The following is a 21,194-nucleotide window of genomic DNA, read 5'->3' on the forward strand; positions in this document are numbered from 1 at the left end:
CGTAAGCGTGAATATTCTGAAGGATGTGAATCGATTACGACAGAGTCATTACACAAGTCTTCCCTGACAAAACAAGCATACGGATTTCTACATTTGAAGGAGTGATCTACAGCAGTCAGGTGTGAAAATGCGTACTTGGACGCGAGAGTTTAGCGGGATTATCCTCCCGCCAGCAGCGGCTCCAACGATGTACGGTTTGATGCGTGTAAAGCGACATCTGTCCTTGTGTAATAATAGTGAAGCGACCAGTTTTTCCTCAGAAAATACAGTTGTCTCAGTTGACGCAGGCGGAGAGCCAACTGGCGTCCGTAACGGTTCATACGCGGTCAGTGTCTGGCGCCAAATGTGTGTGCTACTATCTCACAGTTTTTGGCCACTTCTGATTGCAGCACTACACCGAAAAATTTGTAACAAAAATAGAGTGACATTTCACTGTTCATTAAAATAACGTTAGAATACAGAGTGCCCATAAACGCTCGCTATCATTTCAGAAAATGAGAACCTGGAAAATAGTGGAGAGAGAGAGAGAGAGAGAGAGAGAGAGAGAGAGAGAGAGAGAGAGAGAATCGTGGTCTGTTGCGAAACGTTTAGCACCTTTCGCAGCTTTTTTCTGTTATTCCAGAATTTAATAACCGTTTCTCATGGTGAGCTCCCCATTGAAACTCTCGTCCGGAGATCCGAGTGGGGAATTGCCAACGAAGGGATCATCAAGACACTTTCTCAATTACAGGGAATGAGATGTAGTCTTTCGCTCCTACGGTTCGTCTGCACATCGTAGAAGCAATGTGCGAAATAAAAGAAAGGTTGGAAAGTGGGATTGAAATTCAGGTTGAGAGGATATCTATGATTAGACTAGCTGATGACAATGCTATCCTCAGTGTAAGTGGTGAATGAAATGAACAATCTAATGATAACAGAATATGGACTAAGTGTAATCTGAAGAAAGACTAAAGTAATAAGAAGCAGCAGAAATGAGAACAGGGAGAAATTTAACATCGATCTGACGATCACGAGGTAGGCGAGGTTAAGGAATTCTATCGTCTAAGCAGAAAAATAACCCATGATATGCCTAGCAGGGAAGGCATAAAATGGAGACTAGCCCCGGAAAAAAGGGCATTCCTGGCCACGAGAAGTCTATTAGCCTCAAACATAAGCCTTAATTTGAGGAAGAAACTTCTGAGAATGTACGTGTAGAACACAACGTTATATTGTAGAGAAACATACACAGTGGTAAAACCGGAACAGAGAAGAGTCAAAGCATTGGGATGAGGTGCTACAGATGAATGTTGAAAATGAAGTGTACTGATAAGGTTACAGTGGCACAGTTTCTCCGCAGAATCGTCGGAAAAATAGTATATGGAAAGCAGTGACAAGAAGAAAGGATAAGATGATAGGGTATCTGTTGAGACATCAGGGAATAACCGTAGAAAAATACAGGGATTAGGATACGTCCAGAAAATAATTGAGTACGTAGGTTGCAACTGCTACTGTGAGATGAAAATGTTGGCAAGGAGAGGAATTTGTGGCGGGCCGCATCAAAATAGTCAAAAGATTGATGATTCAAAATGTGTACCGTCACTCGCCGCTCATGGAACATCATGGCGATATTGGAGTTCTGTGGATATATGGGTCAGCAGTACAGCATCAACAGCTGTCATTAATTCATTGATTCATGTGCGAAGTATAGCAACATCATTGACTGGTGTTGTGGACTCGCGATCCTTGAGGTAAAGCCACAAAAAGAAGTCTATTGTCGTGACATCTGAGGAGCACGAGGGGCATGCGATGGAACCGTCACGCACCACACACTGCATGATGATGTACCCAAGCATGGGAGTTTGAGCGCGCGGGATGTGCTAAATGACGTTTTTCCTGAGAAATAGATGGTTCTGACCAGTTTAAACTGGCCAGAATTTACCAAAATGTTCCAAAAATAAAAACGTATTGCAGAAATCATTCTAAAAATGAATGCATTGTCAGGATTCTAAAACCAGTCTTACAAAGGAAGAAAATGGAGCAAACATCGAAATGTGAGTATCGTCCTGTTTCTCATATTCCAGTTTATTCCTAATCAAAATATGAACTGGAATATAAGAAACAGGTCAATACGCACGTTCTCCAAGTTTATTACTTGTTCTTACTTTATTAGCTGGTCTTACATCCCTGACAATGTATTCAACTTTAGAATGATCCCTGAAATCAGTTTTTTTTTAATATTTCGTTGTCACACATTTAAGCTTTTTGAAGACGAATACCGTTTTCATATGGTTAAACTGTTTTTTAATCTTGCTTTCTTACATTCAACTGAGAATACGTTAAAGAACTGTATTTCTAAATGAATTTCCTCTTACTTTGTCCGGCCGCTGTGGCTGAGCGGTTCTAGGCGCTTCAGTCCGGAACCACGCGGCTGCTACGGAGGCAGGTTCGAATGGGCATGGATGTGTCTGATGTCCTTAGGTTAGTTAGGTTTAAGTAGTTCTAAGTCTAGGGGACTGATGACCTCAGATGTTAAGTCCCATAGTGCTTAGAGTCATTTTAACTTTTTATATTTATTGGTACGTTTTGCATGCATAGAAGACCCCTACGATCGCTTTGTATTTTATATATGATATGTTGCAGTGCAGCAGAATGAGGCGTAAATCGTATTTTTTTACTATAATCTTCTGTCATTTGTTTTTAATCTCTTGATGTAGTAGCTAGTAATGTACTTTCTTTCACTTCTATTGTAGAATCTGAAGATGGGCATTGTACAGCCGAAACCGGTAGTTCTACTCAGGAAGCTGTAGGATCAAGGCAATTAAATAAAAATTATGTGCATTATGATCGCCCTCCAAGTGTCATTTAACGCCAGATTCTGTTCGACTTGGAAACTTCCGGAAAACCTGGATGTCAGGGCAACTTGATGGTTTTCTTCAAATAAATCTTGTATACTCCATTATTGACGAAGTCATACGCTCTTCTCTTTGTGACCTACGAAATTCTTTATCGTCTTTTGATATCTAGTCATGTCCATCACATTTTGCCGGGAAATGTCAAATAACTCGACGAGATCACCATTCCAAATGTGCTGCTTCACACCTATTGTTTTCTGATTTCTTTTTGCTCGGATTTAGTATTCTGTAGACGGCTTCTGTGTATCAGCATAGATATTTGCTTTCTTCCAAATTTCCTGTAGCTTAGTACTGGTAGATTTAACAGCACCCGAAAGCGTTTCCATCATGTCCTTGCAACGGTAAATAAAAACTAATAGTACTTGTTCTTTTGACGGGAGCAGAGCTTCTAAAAACTCACCACTAGGCACCTCTTCTAGCAGCTAAATACCTCTTTTGGTTCCCATTTTGTTCATTTACCTGCAAAAGATGAAAGAAAATACATTAGAAGCTTATTAGTATAAAGCACTTCTATATCAGAAATTTAACTAGTTGGAGATAAAAGTGATCAATGTATGCAACAACCTAAATATTATCTTGAAATTTGGCATATATGCCTCGTGCGTCACAGACAATCGAGGCGTAAGCAAGGTCATATGAAAATCTCATCCTTGGCAAAATGGAACATGCTGATGTTCTAACTGTACTGTTAGTAAGGATTTGTGTGAGCGGAAGGGCTCAAAACTTTAATTGAAAACAAGATTCACACTCCTTTATTTCCACTTTCAATTTAGTAAACTTCACAAGTAATGGCAAATAATTTTAAAATTTAATCATTACACAATTTGAACCAACTTGACCAAGCTGTCTTGAAAACTTGAAATCAATACGCCTTACAGGAAAGAAGTTAATCTGAATTCTTATGTACCATTGAAAATAAGTGATAAAAGATTTTCATCATAACAGTTCGTTGGCCCAACGATCGTTGAGGAGACACTGTTGTTTATACCTTAGTTTATCTGGGCGGTCAGTTGCTCAACAGCTGCACGTCTATTCGCTCGTACGCATCTCCGCAGCCGTCGTTCACCCACGTAATCTATGGCCTGCGTAGCGCCACAGTTGCATCTGTGCCAGTTTCAGATAGCGCAGTTTTTCCATGCATGGGTTACTTTTGCCACGGTGGCACGCGAACGGTTTGCAAACTTGGCCGTTTCGGAAATGCATCCACACTTTGCCCGAAAGCCAATGATCATCTGGTTTTGAACGTCTGATAAATCGCTACGTTTCCGCATTACGGTAACGACTGCACAGCTTTCCGTATGTCGTAACACGCTTTACATAGCCCCCACTGCTAGCGCTGCGCCGGCCGGGGTGACCAAGCGGCTCTAGGTGATACAGTCTGCAACCGGGCGACCGCTACGGTCGCAGGTTAGAATCCTGCCTCGGGTAGTTAGGTTTAAGTAGTTCTAAGTTCTAGGGGACTGATGACCACAGCAGTTAAATCTTATAGTGCTCAGAGCCATTTGCTAGTGTTGCCACCTGCTGTCTGTCAGTGACTATTACACGTTAACGTCAAACATAGGCGGGGTTACATTGATGTGGCTATTCGGTGTTCTGTTAAAGCGCCGATGCCTCGAACATATGCAATGCTCACTTCTCCAACGTGTGTGGATTAATTCCAAAACCTGTGCCCATCATCAATGGCCAACATATTGCCCCCTGTCAATGGCGTCAAATCGCTGTGCTTGAAGTGGAGCACATCCTGTGCCGACTGTAACTTGCTTCGCTCCAGTAGACCTAAGTCTACTCAAATGAATCATGAAATGATACTGAATACACGAATCTATACTATCTAACCCTCTAAGTCCTAGTCTGCACAACTTGACCACCACATCAGACAGACATCCGGCAACTTCAATCAAAATCGTCACTGTGCAACTTACAGACATGCGGTCTCACTGCGACACCGCTAAAGACACGCCGACGCTCAGAATATCAGTCTTAAGTCACTGATGCTTGGGCATCTGATTGCTGGCCGGGAGAGCAAGAAACAGAGACGCTGCCTGTGATACGGAATCGTAATATCTTCCTAATATCATCGCCACGCACATAGGCGGACGCTGCGAAGCATGTTGGCCTGCGAAAATGTGCAGAATACATCACAAACGATCTATCGCGCTGCAGACAGTATCACACTGACTCTGTGTGCAACCGCTAAATATTTTCCAACCTTCTTGAAATTTGCGATATATGTTTGATACGTAACTGATTTAGGGCATAAGTGAAGTCGTAAGAAAATCGCATGTTTAGAAAAATGAAACATGCTAGTGTTCCATTTGCACTAGTGATATGGTGGCAGCTAACCATGAACATCGCTTTCATTTGAATGTAAGGGCAGTTGCCTCGTAGGAAGAGATGTGCGTCGTATACCAGACAACGCGCATCTGCACTTGTGAGTGTTATCCTGCCTCCCGTGCTGAAAGATGTGCGTCTGGTAGTGCGAATAATAATGTGGTTAGTATATGATGGGACTCCGGCTCACTTCCGCATTTTCGTGCGGAGACAGAGGCTAGCACAGACAGAACTTTCCGATTTTTGCGTGCTGGTTCTCAAGTTTGCTTTCAGTCACCGAAACCTGCAATGTCGAAGATCTTTTATCTCCATATTCAAGTGCATCTATTCTCCCTTGGAACGTATTCCAGTCCATACGTTATCTAACCATTTTTGCTCCTTATCCTCTCAGGGATAGTTTCATGCAGCTTAGAAAAATCATACCGTATATTATTCGTATTGAGGTGTGCTAATGATAATTCAGCAACGCTTTTATTTCTGAAAACACAGAGGAAATTAACTTTTTTAACGGTTAGAGTGTTGCATGAATTCATGAGCCAGAGTGGTGGGGGTAGGGAAAGAGGGAGGGAGGGGAGGGACATAGAGCGAGAGAGAGGGGAGGGGAAGGACCGAGAGCCAGAGAGAGAGAGAGAGAGAGAGAGAGAGAGAGAGAGAGAGAGAGAGAGAGAGAGAGAGAGAAGGGGGGGGGTCTTTTGATGCCATCTGGAAATCGGCATTGACTAGCCCGTCTGTTCCCTTGGAGTGAGCGTGCAGTGTGTTCACTGCAATTACACATACCGCCATATATCACTTTGTTCCCATTTACGCTAGTCGGCTCTCTGCTCGTGGTCGTCTGTTGTAAGCACTGCAGTTCCACAGACAGTTCAAAAACATCATTTTGGGGAGCCTAAAATTTAACTGGCAGTAGCTATCAGAAAAACATTTCCTAATAAACGATGACCAGTGCAAGGCGTTTCTCAATTTTTGTACTTCGCAAGCTACCGTGCGGTCTGAGACGGAGAGGGGGTACCGTTCTCCTCAAAATACGTCCCCCTCCCCCACCCCACGCCACATCGTCTTAATTGATTACAGTATGTGTACGAGATTAAAGGAGAGAATCTACGCAGACAAAGAGTGGCCAACCTTTCGGAGGCCGCCATGTTAACAAGTCTGCGCAAGGGGTCACATTTAGGTAGAATCGTAAAGTTTTATCCAGTTACCAACCGACTATAAAAAGAAACGGATTATATAAGAGACTTCCAAAATAGAACTTCTAACCTATTATTTAGTAAGAGATTAAATCAGGCGCCATGTATTTAAGCAAAAATTACGTATTTTGATCTGAGGGTAAACTGAACTGTTTGCCGCGAAACGTTTTTGAGCGTACTGTCATCCAGTCTTACTCATTATATGAACGTGTAAGTAGTTCGCCGGCGCGAAGAGCTCGAATCGACACATCGCTCCTGAAGATGGGCTCTGTCGTCAGCACAGACTGCAGTCAGGCAGTGACTGGTGCTTCCCGCATCCTTACCAGACAGCGCAGTATCGGAATGAAAAAGGCGTTAAATAGAACGTCGAATTGCTTCCGCTAATGTAAGCTCTCTTGCAAATACGGCCTGAATGTTGTGAAGAATCCGACGAAGTATTGTATCTATAGAAGAGTGCTGTATCCAGTAATAAGCAAAATTGCAGTCGCCTGTAGTGTTTATGCACATGCGATTAGGCCGGCCTCTGTGGCCGAGCGGTTCTAGGAGCTTCAATCTGGAACCGCGCTATTGCTGCTGCGGTCGTAGGTTCGAATACCGCCTCGGGCATGGATATGTGTGTGATGTCCTAGGGGACTGATGACCTCAGATATTAAGTTCCATAGTGCTCAGAGCCATTTGAACCAGCACATGCTATTATGATTTATTATCCAGATATTTGTGATCACTTCAGTAACACTACCAGACCGGATTACCATCAGCAATATCGTAAACCATCAGTTCATGAGATACTGCCGAGGGTTTTGGTATTTAATCCAGGACGTTGGCGTCCCTTCTGTCACCCGTACCGGCGCAGGGAAAAGCTGCCAGTACCACGCAAGATACCCAGGCGGTAACCGATCCACGTATTGGCCACCCAATGGCGCTTAACTTTGGTATTCTGACCGGAACCTGTGTATCCACCGTGCCATGCCCGTTGACTCATGCAATAGTGACTAACTAAGAATAAGTTCTGAACCCATACCTGTGATAAACCGTTTCCAAACGTGCAGTACTAATGGTTGTTTCATTAAAAGGTCCTTCAGGATATACAGGAGTGTATTTTTGAGCTTGTAGGGTGATGTTCAAAAATGGCATTACTACAAACATAACTACCACTTTCAGATACGACCTGTGGCAGCGTGGACACTGAGTGAGCATAACCTATGTACCACTGGAAGGTGAGGGACATATAACATTATGGCGTGCTCTTGTTCAACAAACATACAACTGCGCGAAACATATTACAATGCGCGGTGTTCGGTTCCAGGCAACATGGTAGAATAGTCTAACAAAACAGTACAGAGCAAGAGTAAGGTGCCTGTTTCCTTTATTTCAATATTGTACTCCCAAACTACGGCGACGTTCGGAATTATTCCCGAAATCATGTAGTTCTTGTAACTTCATATGCAGAAAGTTGAAGCAGATGTCATGGTTGCCTTAGTGGCTATTCTTAGCAAGACAGTAAAATGAATGGAAACTTAATCCATAAACCGTCTTTCCAAAGGTATTTCTGCCACGCCAGTTTACATTTCGACACTTCGAAGTCAAGTTTTTATCATTAGGACTGCAGTTATCCTTCAGTGCGATGTCAACACGTGCCTGGCGTGTCGTCATCGCAGTGAAGAGTCCTATAGCCTCGATGATCAAGCGATGACTTTTAAACGTGCATCGGCAAGGTTTTTTTTTTTTTTTTTTTTTTTTTTTTTGGTCATCAGTCTTCTGACTGGTTTGATGCGGCCCGCCATGAATTCCTCTCCTGTACTAACCTCTTTATCTTGACAAGGTAGAAACACTATTAAGATGGCAGTAGACGCGTTTTATTATTAAGCGTCCGTTAAGCAGCTAAAAAATTGCTGCTCATATCACTCGGCAATCGTAACAGGAAGACTCCGAAACTAGGAAACTGGTCCTCGTCAAGAAGCACTAACAGCGTGTCTTCACAGCAGTGTCAGAACTCCTGAGCGGGGATAATGATCGTATTGTGTCACTGTCTTCCTTAACGACTTTACAGTCGTTCTGACATCTTATGTAACAGTGTCTGTTCCGATAGTGTGAGCGTTACTTAAGACTAGTCGTAGCTTTTTGGCCGGTGTGGCCGACCGGTTCTAGGCGCTACAGTCTGGAACCGCGCGACCGCTACGGTCGCCGGTTCGAATCATGCCTCGGGCATGGATGTGTGTGATGTCCTTAGGTTAGTTAGGTTTAAGTAGTTCTAAGTTCTAGGGGACTGATGACCTCAGATGTTAAGTCCCATAGTGCTCAAAGCCATTTGAACCATTTGAGCGTGACACGCTATGCTGTGGGCAAACAGATCTCGTGCCCTCTGTGGGTAAAGGGGCATTTGATGATTGCATCGATTCTGGGAAGCCTCTCAGCCGACTGAGGAGTCACGAAACAGTGCTCACGCGGCAATATACTTTCAAGAGACGGAAATTCATCTCTAAATTCTAAGACGGGAAGCCCTCCATAGGTGTCAAGGACCGACACAGACGAAACTTCGCAGAGTGAAAGAAAGATGAAAACAAAAGGAGGACACCCATTTTGGCTTAGGTTCACACACCCAGTAGTTTCCGAGAAAATGACAGTTGAACCTTCGACCCCGTTTTATGAATCCCTGGCACAGTGAAAAAATGAATCGGCAGCGTGGAGATACCATGCTCAAATGCAGTGTTATGCTGTTCCTTTCTTTTATTTTTTGTTACTGTAGAAGAATATAACGTCATTTTTTTTGACATGGTGAGACAGAATGGATTTATTGATCAAATAAATAAGCATTTCAAATCTATTTAAAAGTGGATTTTATCAACAGAAATCTTATACAATCTTGTATTATTAACATTAATTGAAATTAACGTGTCACATAATGGAATAAGGCGGGTCGGAGGGCCTAACGATGCACTGAACAAACAACCATGCAACATATTTCACGCAAGAATAGGCTAAAATTTAACAAACCAGTAATTTTTCTATATTTTGCAACAGTAAATAATCTTTATGAAAAGTCTATACGTTGAAACTTCTAACAGACATCATACATCAACACAACATAGTTATCATATCCCTTCAACAGTAATACTGATCATGATCCGATCGAATCAGGAGGATATCGACTTTATAAAGGACCTCCAGGAGAAAGGTCAATAGAAAATGTTTCCCTTTCGGGATGTGTTTCTTGGTACACAATAGAATATTGAATTCCATTGAGGATTTTTCATCTAATTCCGCACGAATAGCATTGTCAACGGTTAAGTGGGGAGAAAAATCTACGAACTGTTAGATGTTCCTGTTCCAACTAACAAAAATTTTGGGGTGAACTTGAGCAATTGTTAACGACAACACCGAATACTAATATTAAACTTCTACTTGGACACTTTAATGCGAAGATAGGACGAGAGAAAAAATTTCGAAGTGTGGTGGGGCAATGGCCAGCGCATAAACTTACAAACAGGAACAGAGAACAGTTTATTGAACTTTGTACTATATATGTGTTGGTTTTGTAGACAACAAGGTGTAAGAGAAGACTGCATAAGTTGATGACTTGGAAATCTCCCAACGTCAAGCTAGGAGAGTTTCAGATAGATCATGCGCCCATGGAAAGGAAGTGTCATAAGGAAATCTATAATGTTAAAGTCCTCTGCGGCGTCGATATTGATTCAGACCACTACATGCTAACAATTAAAATCAAACTGGCACCTAACAGGAAAAACAAACCTCAAAAGTTAAATAGAAAAGGAGCTTATGATCCTTGTTATGTTATTAATAATCCAATTTCTTATGAGCATCTGGAATACCTTTAAGTGACGATCTAGCAGCAACTGTCAAGGGATTAAAAGCCTTAGTTGAAGAAGTTATTCCTTTACGGAAGCGGAAGGAACATGCTTGGTGGAATGAAGAATGCGATGTAGCAATCCTGCGCAGGCGTAAACCATGGTTAAGTGACCAACAAAGGAAAACTGAAGCACTTAAACAATAGCAGTCGAAATATACTCCACCTACTGTGATGACGAAGGATACGAACGGAATGGAAGTACATAATAATCACGACAGATCAATGATTTTGACTGAATACTCCTAACAGTTACTTGTTACTAAATAGTGCTCAACCAGAACATTATTATCAACTTGACTCTTATCCGAGAAATAAAAAGAACTAAAAAAAAGATACACCTATCATTCAAATGAAATACAAACAGCGAGTAATTCACTTCGGAATTATAAGATAGCAGTTACGAATCAAGTAAAGGCAGAACTTCGGAAGTATGCAACTGTACAAACTGTTCAGAATTTACATAAACATCTTATTGGCATAGGAACTGAATGCTGCAGTAATCCATCCGAAACACAAGAAAGGAGATATCTCGGATCCAAATAATTATAAAGGTATATCTTTGCTGGATACCACTTACAAAATTTTCTCTATGATTATGCATTTCAGAATTCATGAGCAGCTTCATGGTGAATTAGGTGAATATCAAAGAGGTTTTCGTCCAGGCCGAGGCTGTCTTGATCAAATTGTTACTCTTAAATGGATTATGAAACACCAAAATGTCAAGAGCAAGAAGCTAGTGATCACCATCGTCGAATTTTAAAAGATCGATGACGGTGTCCATCGTGAATCTCTCCTGTCCATCCTTACAGAATTTAGTTTACATCAGAATCTTGACAACCTTTTTGCGGTCTCTCTTCAAAATAATAAATCTAGAGTTAGATTTAAAAATGAATTCTCTGAGCCTCTTGAGATTTGAATTGGCATTCGACAAGGTGATGAACTGCCTCCATTACTGTTGTTGTTGTGTGCTGCCAAAGTCACAGGCGAATGGTACGTGATATAACCACCATCTGTTAAGACTGGAACAAATATGATAATTTGTGGTCTGTGTACCGTTTTAATATCTTACCTGATAAGTAATTTAATTCCAATAACTAACCGTAACCCCCCCCCCCCCATGAACCATGGACCTTGCTGTGGTGGGTGGGCTTGCGTGCCTCAGCGATACAGATGGCCGTACCGTAGGTGCAACCACAACGGAGGGGTATCTGTTGAGAGGCCAGACAAACGTGTGGTTCCTGAAGAGGGGCAGCAGCCTTTTCAGTAGTTGCAGGGGCAACAGTCTGGATGATTGACTGATCTGGCCTTGCAACATTAACCAAAACGGCCTTGCTGTGCTGGTACTGCGAACGGCTGAAAGCAAGGGGAAACTACAGCCGTAATTTTTCCCGCGGGCATGCAGCTTTACTGTATGATTAAATGATGATGGCATCCTCTTGGGTAAAATATTCCGGAGGTAAAATAGTCCCCCATTCGGATCTCCGGGCGGGGACTACTCAGGAGGATGTCGTTATCAGGAGAAAGAAAACTGGCGTTCTACGGATCGGAGCGTGGAATGTCAGATCACTTAATCGGGCAGGTAGGTTAGAAAATTTAAAAAGGGAAATGGTTAGGTTAAAGTTAGATATAGTGGGAATTAGTGAAGTTCGGTGGCAGGAGGAACAAGACTTTTGGTCAGGTGAATACAGGGTTATAAATACAAAATCAAATAGGGGTAATGCAGGAGTAGGTTTAATAATGAATAAAAAAATAGGAGTGCGGGTAAGCTACTACAAACAGCATAGTGAACGCATTATTGTGGCCAAGATAGATACGAAGCCCGCACCTACTACAGTAGTACAAGTTTATATGCCAACTAGCTCTGCAGATGACGAAGAAATTGAAGAAATGTATGATGAAATAAAACAATTTATTCAGATAGTGAAGGGAGATGAAAATTTAATAGTCATGGGTGACTGGAATTCGAGTGTAGGAAAAGGGAGAGAAGGAAACGTAGTAGGTGGATATGGCTTGGGGCTAAGAAATGAAAGAGGAAGCCGCCTGGTAGAATTTTGCACAGACTATAACTTAGTCATAGCTAACAGTTGGTTTAAGAATCATGAAAGAAGGTTGTATACATGGAAGAACCCTGGAGTTACTAGTAGGTATCAGATAGATTATATAATGGTAAGACAGAGATTTAGGAACCAGGTTTTAAATTGTAAGACATTTCCAGGGACAGATGTGGACTCTGACCACAATCTATTGGTTATGACCTGTAGGTTAAAACTGAAGAAACTGCAATAAAGTGGGAATTTAAGGATATGGGACATGGATAAACTGAAAGAACAAGAGGTTGTACAGAGTTTCAGGGAGAGCATAAAGGAACAATTGACAGGAATGGAGGAAAGAAATACAGTAGAAGAACAATGGGTAGCTTTGAGGAATGAAGTAGTGAAGGCAGCAGAGGATCAAGTAGGTAAAAAGACGAGGGCTAGTAGAAATCCTTGGGTAACAGAAGAAAGATTGAATTTAATTGATGAAAGGAGAAAATATAAAAATGCAATAAATGAAGCAGGCAAAAAGGAATACAAACGACTCAAAAATGAGATCGACAGGAAGTGCAAAATGGCTAAGCAGGGATGGCTAGAGGACTAATGTAAGGATGTAGAGGCTTATCTCACTAGGGGTAAGATAGGTACTGTCTACAGGAAAATTAAAGAGACCTTTGGAGAAAAGAGAACCACTTGTATGAATATTAAGAGCTCAGATGGAAACCCAGTTCTAAGCAAAGAAGGGAAATCAGAAAGGTGGAAGAAGTATATAGAGGGTCTATACAAGGGCGATGTACTTGAGGACAATATTATGGAAATGGAAGAGGATGTAGATGAAGATGAAATGGGAGATACGATACTGCATGAAGAGTTTGACAGAGCACTGAAAGACCTGAGTCGAAACAAGGCCCCCGGAGTAGACAACATTCCATTGGAACTACTAACAGCCTCGGGAGAGCCAGTCCTCTACCATATGGTGAGCAAGATGTGTGAGACAGGCGAAATACCCTCAGACTTCAAGAAGAATATAATAATTCAAATCCCAAAGAAAGCAGGTGTTGACAGATGTGAAAATTACAGAACAATCAGTTTAATAAGCCATAGCTGCAAAATACTAACACGAATTATTTACAGACGAATGGAAAAACTAGTAGAAGCCGACCTCGGGGTAGATCAGTTTGGATTTCGTAGAAATACTGGAACACGTGAGGCAATACTGACCTTACGACTTATGTTAGAAGAAAGATTAAGCAAAGGCAAACCTACATTTCTAGCATTTGTAGACTTAGAGAAAGCTTTTGACAATGTTAGCTGGAATACTCTCTTGCAAATAATAAAGGTGGCAGGGGTAAAATACAGGGAGCGAAAGGCTATTTACAATTTGTACAGAAACCAGATGGCAGTTATAAGAGTCGAGGGACATGAAAGGGAAGCAGTGATTGGGAAGGGAGTAAGACAGGGTTGTAGCCTCTCCCCGGTGTTATTCAATCTGTATATTGAGCAAGCAGTAAAGGAAACAAAAGAAAAATTCGGAGTAGGTATTAAAATCCATGAAGAAGAAAAACACTCTGAGGTTTGCCGATGACATTGTCATTCTGTCAGAGACAGCAAGGGACTTGGAAGAGCAGTTGAATGGAATTGACAGTGTCTTGAATGGAGGATATAAGATGAACATCAACAAAAGCAAAACGAGGATAATGGAATGTAGTCGAATTAAGTCGGGTGATGCTGAGGGAATTAGATTAGGAAATGAGACACTTAAAGTAGTAAAGGAGTTTTGCTATTTGTGGAGCAAAATAACTGATGATGGTCGAAGTAGAGAGGATATAAAATGTAGACTGGCAATGGCAAGGAAAGCATTTCTGAAGAAGAGAAATTTGTTAACATCGAGTATTGAGTTAATTGTCAAGAAGTCGTTTCTGAAAGTATTTGTATGGAGTGTAGCCATGTATGGAAGTGAAACATGGACGATAAATAGTTTGGACAAGAAGAGAATAGAAGCTTTCGAAATGTGGTGCTACAGAAGAATGCTGAAGATTAGATGGGTAGATCACATAACTAATGAGGGAGTATTGAATAGGATTGGGGAGAAGAGAAGTTTGTGGCACAACTTGACCAGAAGAAGGGATCGGTTGGTAGGACATGTTCTGAGGCATCAAGGGATGACCAATTTAGTATTGGAGAGCAGCGTGGAGGGTAAAAATCGTAGAGGGAGACCAAGAGAAGAATACACCAAGCAGATTCAGAAGGATGTATGTTGCGGTAGGTACTGGGAGATGAAAAAGCTTGCACAGGATAGAGCAGTATGGAGAGCTGCATCAAACCAGTTTCAGGACTGAAGACCACAACAACAACTACAGCAACAACAATACAACCATAAAAAAATATTCCAGTGAAAAATGTTTGGCTTAACATCCTCAGCAAAAGAATAAGAAAGTTTAAGTGTTTGTGTTATTTGTAGCGAAAATATCGAACTCAGTGAGATGTATCTAAAACATGTGTTAACATAAAAGTTACTTTGTAATTGTAATACGTTAAATAGGTACTTGGCTAGAAAGCTGGGCAGCTAGGTGCCAAATAAATACAATAAAAATTGTAATTTATTTCTTTCATGTACTGACTAAGGCCACACACATCTCACGGTGATATGTTTCGAGCTCTGTTGTCATCTATTAGGTCTCCTGCTAGGGCATTTCTTTTTGTATCTATTTAAAGCAAAGGTAAATAACGAAGAACATTACTTCTTAAAGAGTAACTGTTTTGTTACCAAGATAGGAAATTTATAGCCACAAACGAACGTAAAAGATGTGAAGCTCCGAGGGTTGCTTCTGAATATATTCAGAATGGCGCAGAGGACTCTCTTAGTGCCACGACCACAGCACGCCCTCGTATCGAAGGAGCACACTCACTCATTCCTGGCGTCCATCCCGTCGTATGGGGTTCGTACCGCGTCCATTGTTTTAAATGATTTCGCAAATTTATTTTTATGCTAACTCTGTGGCTGGATGCCCTTCCTGTCGCCACAGACATCAATTACCCTAAGAAAGGTAAGTATTGCGCGCAACCTGTCTGTGAACCCTGTAAACTTTGTTCTCTATGTTGTCTTATTTTGGCGTGTTTGTGTGTCGCATTTTCTGAGACGATATTGCGTGCCAGTCCCGTCTTTGTCCAAACGAGCGAGGAAAACTGCGCAGAAACCACAAGGAAGCTCGTCAACAAATCAGATTAATAGTCACTTACGCACCGCACAGGTTCGAGATGGGCCTGGCCAGTCTCCCTGTGCCAGCCGCTGTGGCCCAGCGGTTGTAGATGCTCAGTCCGGAACCGCGCTGTTGCTACGATCGCAGGTTAGAATCCTGCTTCGGGCATGGATGTGTGCGATGTCCTTAGGTTACTTAGGTTTAAGTAGTTCTAAGTCTAGGGGACTGATGACCTCAGCTGTTAAGTCCCATAGTGCTTAGAGCCATTTCAACCATTTTGAACCCGTCTCCCTGTCTCGCCATATGGCGTGCTGCGCTGAGCTTTCAGCTGTATGAACAGGTCACATGTACTAAAAGCGATATTCATCCCAAATTTCAACTAAGGCATTTTGTAGTTTTAGTCCCCGCAGAATCACGTAACAATATCGCTCAGCTGAGTACCAATCCATTTGTAGCCCACTACATGTTCCTCAGTCAGGTTTCAAACCTCGAAACGCACCGTTCAGTATTAGTGAAGCAAATTGTGACTGGTTACGTTTTCATTTTGTTTATGCAGGGTGTCTCATAATTAACTGTGTAAGCGTATACCGTTGAAACTACACGATACCAGAAGCAAAAAAGTCCCAGTAAACACATACTCTAAGATGCATATCTTACAAGATACGAACAATTCGTCTTCGCTATTATGAAACGTCTTTTTACTGAGTAAGTGTTCATGCCTCTTAAGCTATGCGTTTTGGAGTCCATATTAACTGAGATTGTTTTGCTTCTAGTATCGTGTACTTTCAACTGTAAGCGTTTATGCCTTTATCATACATCCTGTATATAATTGTTCAGCACAGTTACAAGAGACGTAACCTTCCTTTGTTAGCTTTCAAAGAACTAATTTTTTGTCTGGCGCAAAGTACTTTCACGTAACTCCTTGGTTTAACATTTTGTGGGTCTTTAGCACCAGTTTTCTCCAGTTGATAATAAAGTTTATGCAGACACGCAACTCTTTCAAGTCAGCCAGTGTACAACCGCAGTTCCGAGAAAACACAAACCCGATAATACTTACACAAAATACAACCCACTCCAATCAGAATGGCACCGCTTGTAACACCAATTATGGGAAGGTGGCGTAGGCGACGGAATGAGCAGTGTCCCTGAATAGTCCTCAGCTCCCTCCGTATTCTTCCAGCAGGGAGCGTCAGGATAAAATTAGATTAATAACAGCTGTTTGGTACACAAGCAGTCAGCCTTCGCCCTCTGCATCCATGAATGAAAAGGCAGGAAGCTTTAAATTTCCATTTCAGGCTTCTGTCTGGTCTAGTGTCTTTCATTTCAGTGATATTTTTGGTGATATTTTTCTCTATAGACACTTAATACAATCAATGTGCCCGATAACCTGTTTCAAATATTCCAATCTTTGTCCCTACAATCTTTCAAAAGCCCCTTGTACTGCCCTGTTGTCTATGCTTCGATGTCGTAACATCATGCACCACTGACCTGTCCCCTTACTTGGTAAAAGTGTCCAACAAACGTAGTACCTCACCTATTCTTTCTAATAATAAATCTAAATCTTCATACATACTCCGCAAGTCATTATACGGTGCATAAAGAAGGGTAGCTCTTCTCACTACTAGTCATCTCTTCTGCTCTAATAGCAAATGATGCGAGTGGAAAATGTCTGTCTATATGTGAGAGCCTATATAATCTTGTTTTCACAGCCTTTATGCGAAATGTACGTTGGAGGCAGTGGAATCGCTCTGCAGTCTTCCGCAAACGCCTGTTCTCTACTCTTTCTCAATTGTGTTTCGCGAAAAGAACGTCGTCTTTGTTCTAGAGATTTCTATTTGAGCTCAAGGGCCATGTCCGTAATATTGCAGGTAACAAACTTAGCGGTAACCTCTGAGTTGCTTCAATATATCACTTTACTCCGACCAAAGTGGAGATCCCAAACAGCAAATTAGCACTCAATGATGGTGGTGGTGGTTAGTGTTTAACGTCCCATCGACAACGACGTCATTAGAGACGGAGCGCAAGCTCGGGATTGGGAAGGATGTCGGCCGTGCCCTTTCAAAGGAACCATCCCGGCATTTGCCTGAAACGATTTAGGGAAATCACGGAAAACCTAAATCAGGATGGCTGGAGACGGGATTGAACCGTCGTCCTCCCGAATACGAGTCCAGTGTGCTAACCACTGCGCCGCCTCGCAAGGTACTCAATGATGGTTCCCACAAGTGTTATGTGCGCGGTCTGATACTGTATACTGTCCTAGAATTCTCCCAATAAACCGATGTCGACCTCCCGCCTTCCCTACCACAAATCTTAGGCGCTCTTTCCATTTCATATTGCTTTGCAACGTTACTCTTAGATATTTAATCGATGTGACTGTCAAGCAGTACACCCCTGCCACTGAACTACAAAATACGATTGTTTTTCTTACTCATCTCCATGAAACTACATTTTTCCATATTTAGAACAAGATGAGATTCATAACTCTGTCTAAAACATCCTGTATCCCTCTTAGACACTCAAATACCATACATCCTCTAACACTAAGGGTTATCAGCAAATAGCCTAGATTGCTTTTTAATTTATCCATCGCAATATATATACACACCAAGAGTATTCCCATCACAATTCGACAAGTCGCTGGGGCACTCCTAACAGTACCCCTCTCCGTGATGAACATTCGCCGGCCACAACGTACTGAGACCCACCACTTGAATAGTTTTTGAACCACTCAGAATCTCTGAGAAGCTATTCCGTATGAAAGATTTCGGAAATGTAGGTATATGGAATCTGCCTGTTTCCCTCCAGCCATGGTCCACAGAATATCATATGAGAAAAGGACAAGTTGACTTTCGAAAGAGCGATGCTTCCAAAATCTCCGCTGATTTGAGGTAAGGTGGTTTTCGAGCCGAAGAAAATTATTTTATTTGAACGCAGAATATGGTCAAGAATTGCTCTGAGCACTATGGGACTTAATATCGGAGGTCATCAGTCCCCTAGAACTTAGAACTACTTAAACCTAACAAACTTAAGGACACCACACACATCCATGCCCGAGGCAGGATTCGAACCTGCGACCGTAGCGATCGCTCGGTTCCAGACTGTAGCGCCTAGAACCGCTCGGCCACAACGGCCGGCGGTAAAGAATTGTGCAGCAGACTGACATTATGGATATTGGTCTATAATTTGGTGGGTTCTTCTGTTACCAGCCTCTGGAGACTTGGCCCTGGGCAAGAGATTAACCATCAATGGAAGCTAAAATCAACACTCTGTCCGGGCCTCTCCACTGATTTATTTTCAACTGTTTCAGCTGCTTCTCTACGCCACTGACGCCTGTTTCTGTGACATCCTCAGGGGAGTTTGAGCAACAGTCATAGAATGGTGCAGCTGTACAAACTTTGCGCCTGAATGATTTTTTTTAAAGCCGAAATTTCAGTTTTCCTTTTGCTGTTTTCTATTGCAACACCAGACTGATCGATGAGTGACTCAACAGAAGCCTAAGGCACGACCGATGATCGAAAGCTGGATCTACCGATTTGAAATCTACGGCTGCAATTACAGTGGCACCAATATCTGTGGATTCCGCCGACGACAGTATGCCACTACGTGCGTCGTCGTACTGAAGCCGATCTCATCGCCCGAAAGCACAGACAGGAGACGACAATCGGCGGATTCAAATCAATTTGTTTTATTCGGTCAATTCGACTGACGTTCTCACACATCTTATGTGGAGTGTGCAAAACTGCTAAGTTTACTGTCAGAAAGAGCGAGTCTTTGGCATCCTAAGGATGAAAATACCATAGGATTATAGTTCGAACTGAAGGGACTGAAGTCGGTGGTTCATTGGTTCATTTTTACCGGAAATTTTAGGAGTAAATTATAAACTCGATAAATAATTTGTTCGAGTGAGAAGGGAGGCGCATCCCACGCTTATAGTTCCTGTAGTGATTTTTTTCGGCTGTCTTAAGTTATATGGATACTCTTCAAATCACATTTAAGTGCCTGGCAGAGGGTTCATCGAACCACCTTCACAATCCTCTATTATTCCCATCTCGTATAGCGCGCGGATAGAATGAACACCTATATCCTTCCGTACAAGCTGTGATTTCCCTTAGTTTATCTTGGTGATCGTTCCTCCCTATGTAAGTCTGCCTCAACATGATATTTTCTCATTCGGAGGAGAACGTTGGTGATTGGAATTTCGTGAGAAGATTCCGTCGCAACGAAAAACGCCTTCCATTTAGTGATGTCCATCCCAAATCCTGTATCATTTCTGTGACACAGTCTCCCATATTCCGCGATAATACAAAACGTGCTGCCTTTCTTTGAACTTTTTCGATGTACTCCGTCAGTCCTATCTGGTAAGGATCCCAGGCTGCGCAACAGTATTGTTAAAGAGGACGGACGAGCGTAGTGTAGGCAGTCTCCTTAGTAGGTCTGTTACATTTTCTAAGTGTCCTGCCAATAAAACGCAGTCTTTGGTTAGCCGTCCCCACAACATTTTCCATGTGTTCCTTCCAATTTAAGTTGTTCATAATTGTAATACCTAGGTATTTAGTTGAATTTACGGTTTTTAGATTTGACTGATTTATCGCGTAACTGAAGTTTAACGAGTTCCTTTTAGCACTCATGTCGATGACCTCACACTTTTCGGTATTTACGGGCAACTGCCACTTTTCGCACCATTCAGATATCTTTTATAAATCGTTTTGCAGTTTGTTTTGATCTTCTGATGACTTTATGAGTCGATAAACGACAGCGTCATCTGCAAACAACTGAAGACGGCTACTCAGATGGCCTCCAAATCGTTAATATAGATAAATAACAGCAAAGGCCCTATAACACTACCTTGGGGAACGCCATAAATTACTTCTGTTTTACTCGATGACTTTCCGTCAATTACCACGAACTGAGACCTCTGACAGGAAATCACAGATCTAGTCACATAACTGAGACGGTATTCCATAAGCAAGCAATTTCACTACGGGCTGCTTGTGTGGTACAGTGTCAAAAGCCTTCCGGAAATCCAGAAATACGGAATCGATCTGAAATCCCTTGTCAATAGCACTCAACACTTCATGTGAATAAAGAGATAGTTGTGTTTCACAAAAACGATGTTTCTTAAACCCATGTTGACTGTGTGTCAATAGACCGTTTTCTTCGAGGGAATTCATTATGTTCGAACACAATATATGTTGTAAAATCCTGCTGCATATCGACGTTAACGATATGGGCCTGTAATTTAGTGGATTACTCCTACTACTTTTTCTTGAATATTAGTGTGACCTATGCAGCTTTCCAGTCTTTGGGTACAGATCTTTCGTCGAGCGAACGGTTGTATATGATTGTTAAGTATGGAGCTAATGGATCAGCATACTCTGAAAGGAATCTAATTGGTATACAGTCTGGAGCAGAAGACTTGCTTTTATTTAGTGGTTTAAGTTGCTTCACTACTCCGAGGATAATTACTTCTACATTACTCATGTTGGCAGCTGTTCTCGATTCGAATTCTGGAATATTTACTTCGTCTTCTTTTGTGAAGGCATTTCGGAAGGCTGTTAGGCGTTAGCTGTATACAAATAATTATTACTGCTTAATGGAGTTTTTTTTATGCCATTAGGCAGTCAACTCTATTCTATGAAACGGTTTGCAAATGTTGTGTACGTTACAGGTATATACAGTACTTC

At 41.9% G+C, this 21,194-nt stretch overlaps 1 protein-coding gene across 4 annotated transcripts in view; it reads right to left on the reverse strand.

Annotated features, from left to right (window-relative positions):
- Nucleotides 1-21,194, reverse strand: part of LOC126340742 (uncharacterized) — a 1,108,193-nt gene that overhangs the window by 193,732 nt on the left and 893,267 nt on the right. The gene's annotated exons all lie outside the window — the stretch shown is intronic.

This window comes from Schistocerca gregaria, chromosome 1, assembly GCF_023897955.1.
Source record: "Schistocerca gregaria isolate iqSchGreg1 chromosome 1, iqSchGreg1.2, whole genome shotgun sequence".
Classification (NCBI taxonomy): Eukaryota; Metazoa; Arthropoda; class Insecta; order Orthoptera; family Acrididae; genus Schistocerca; species Schistocerca gregaria.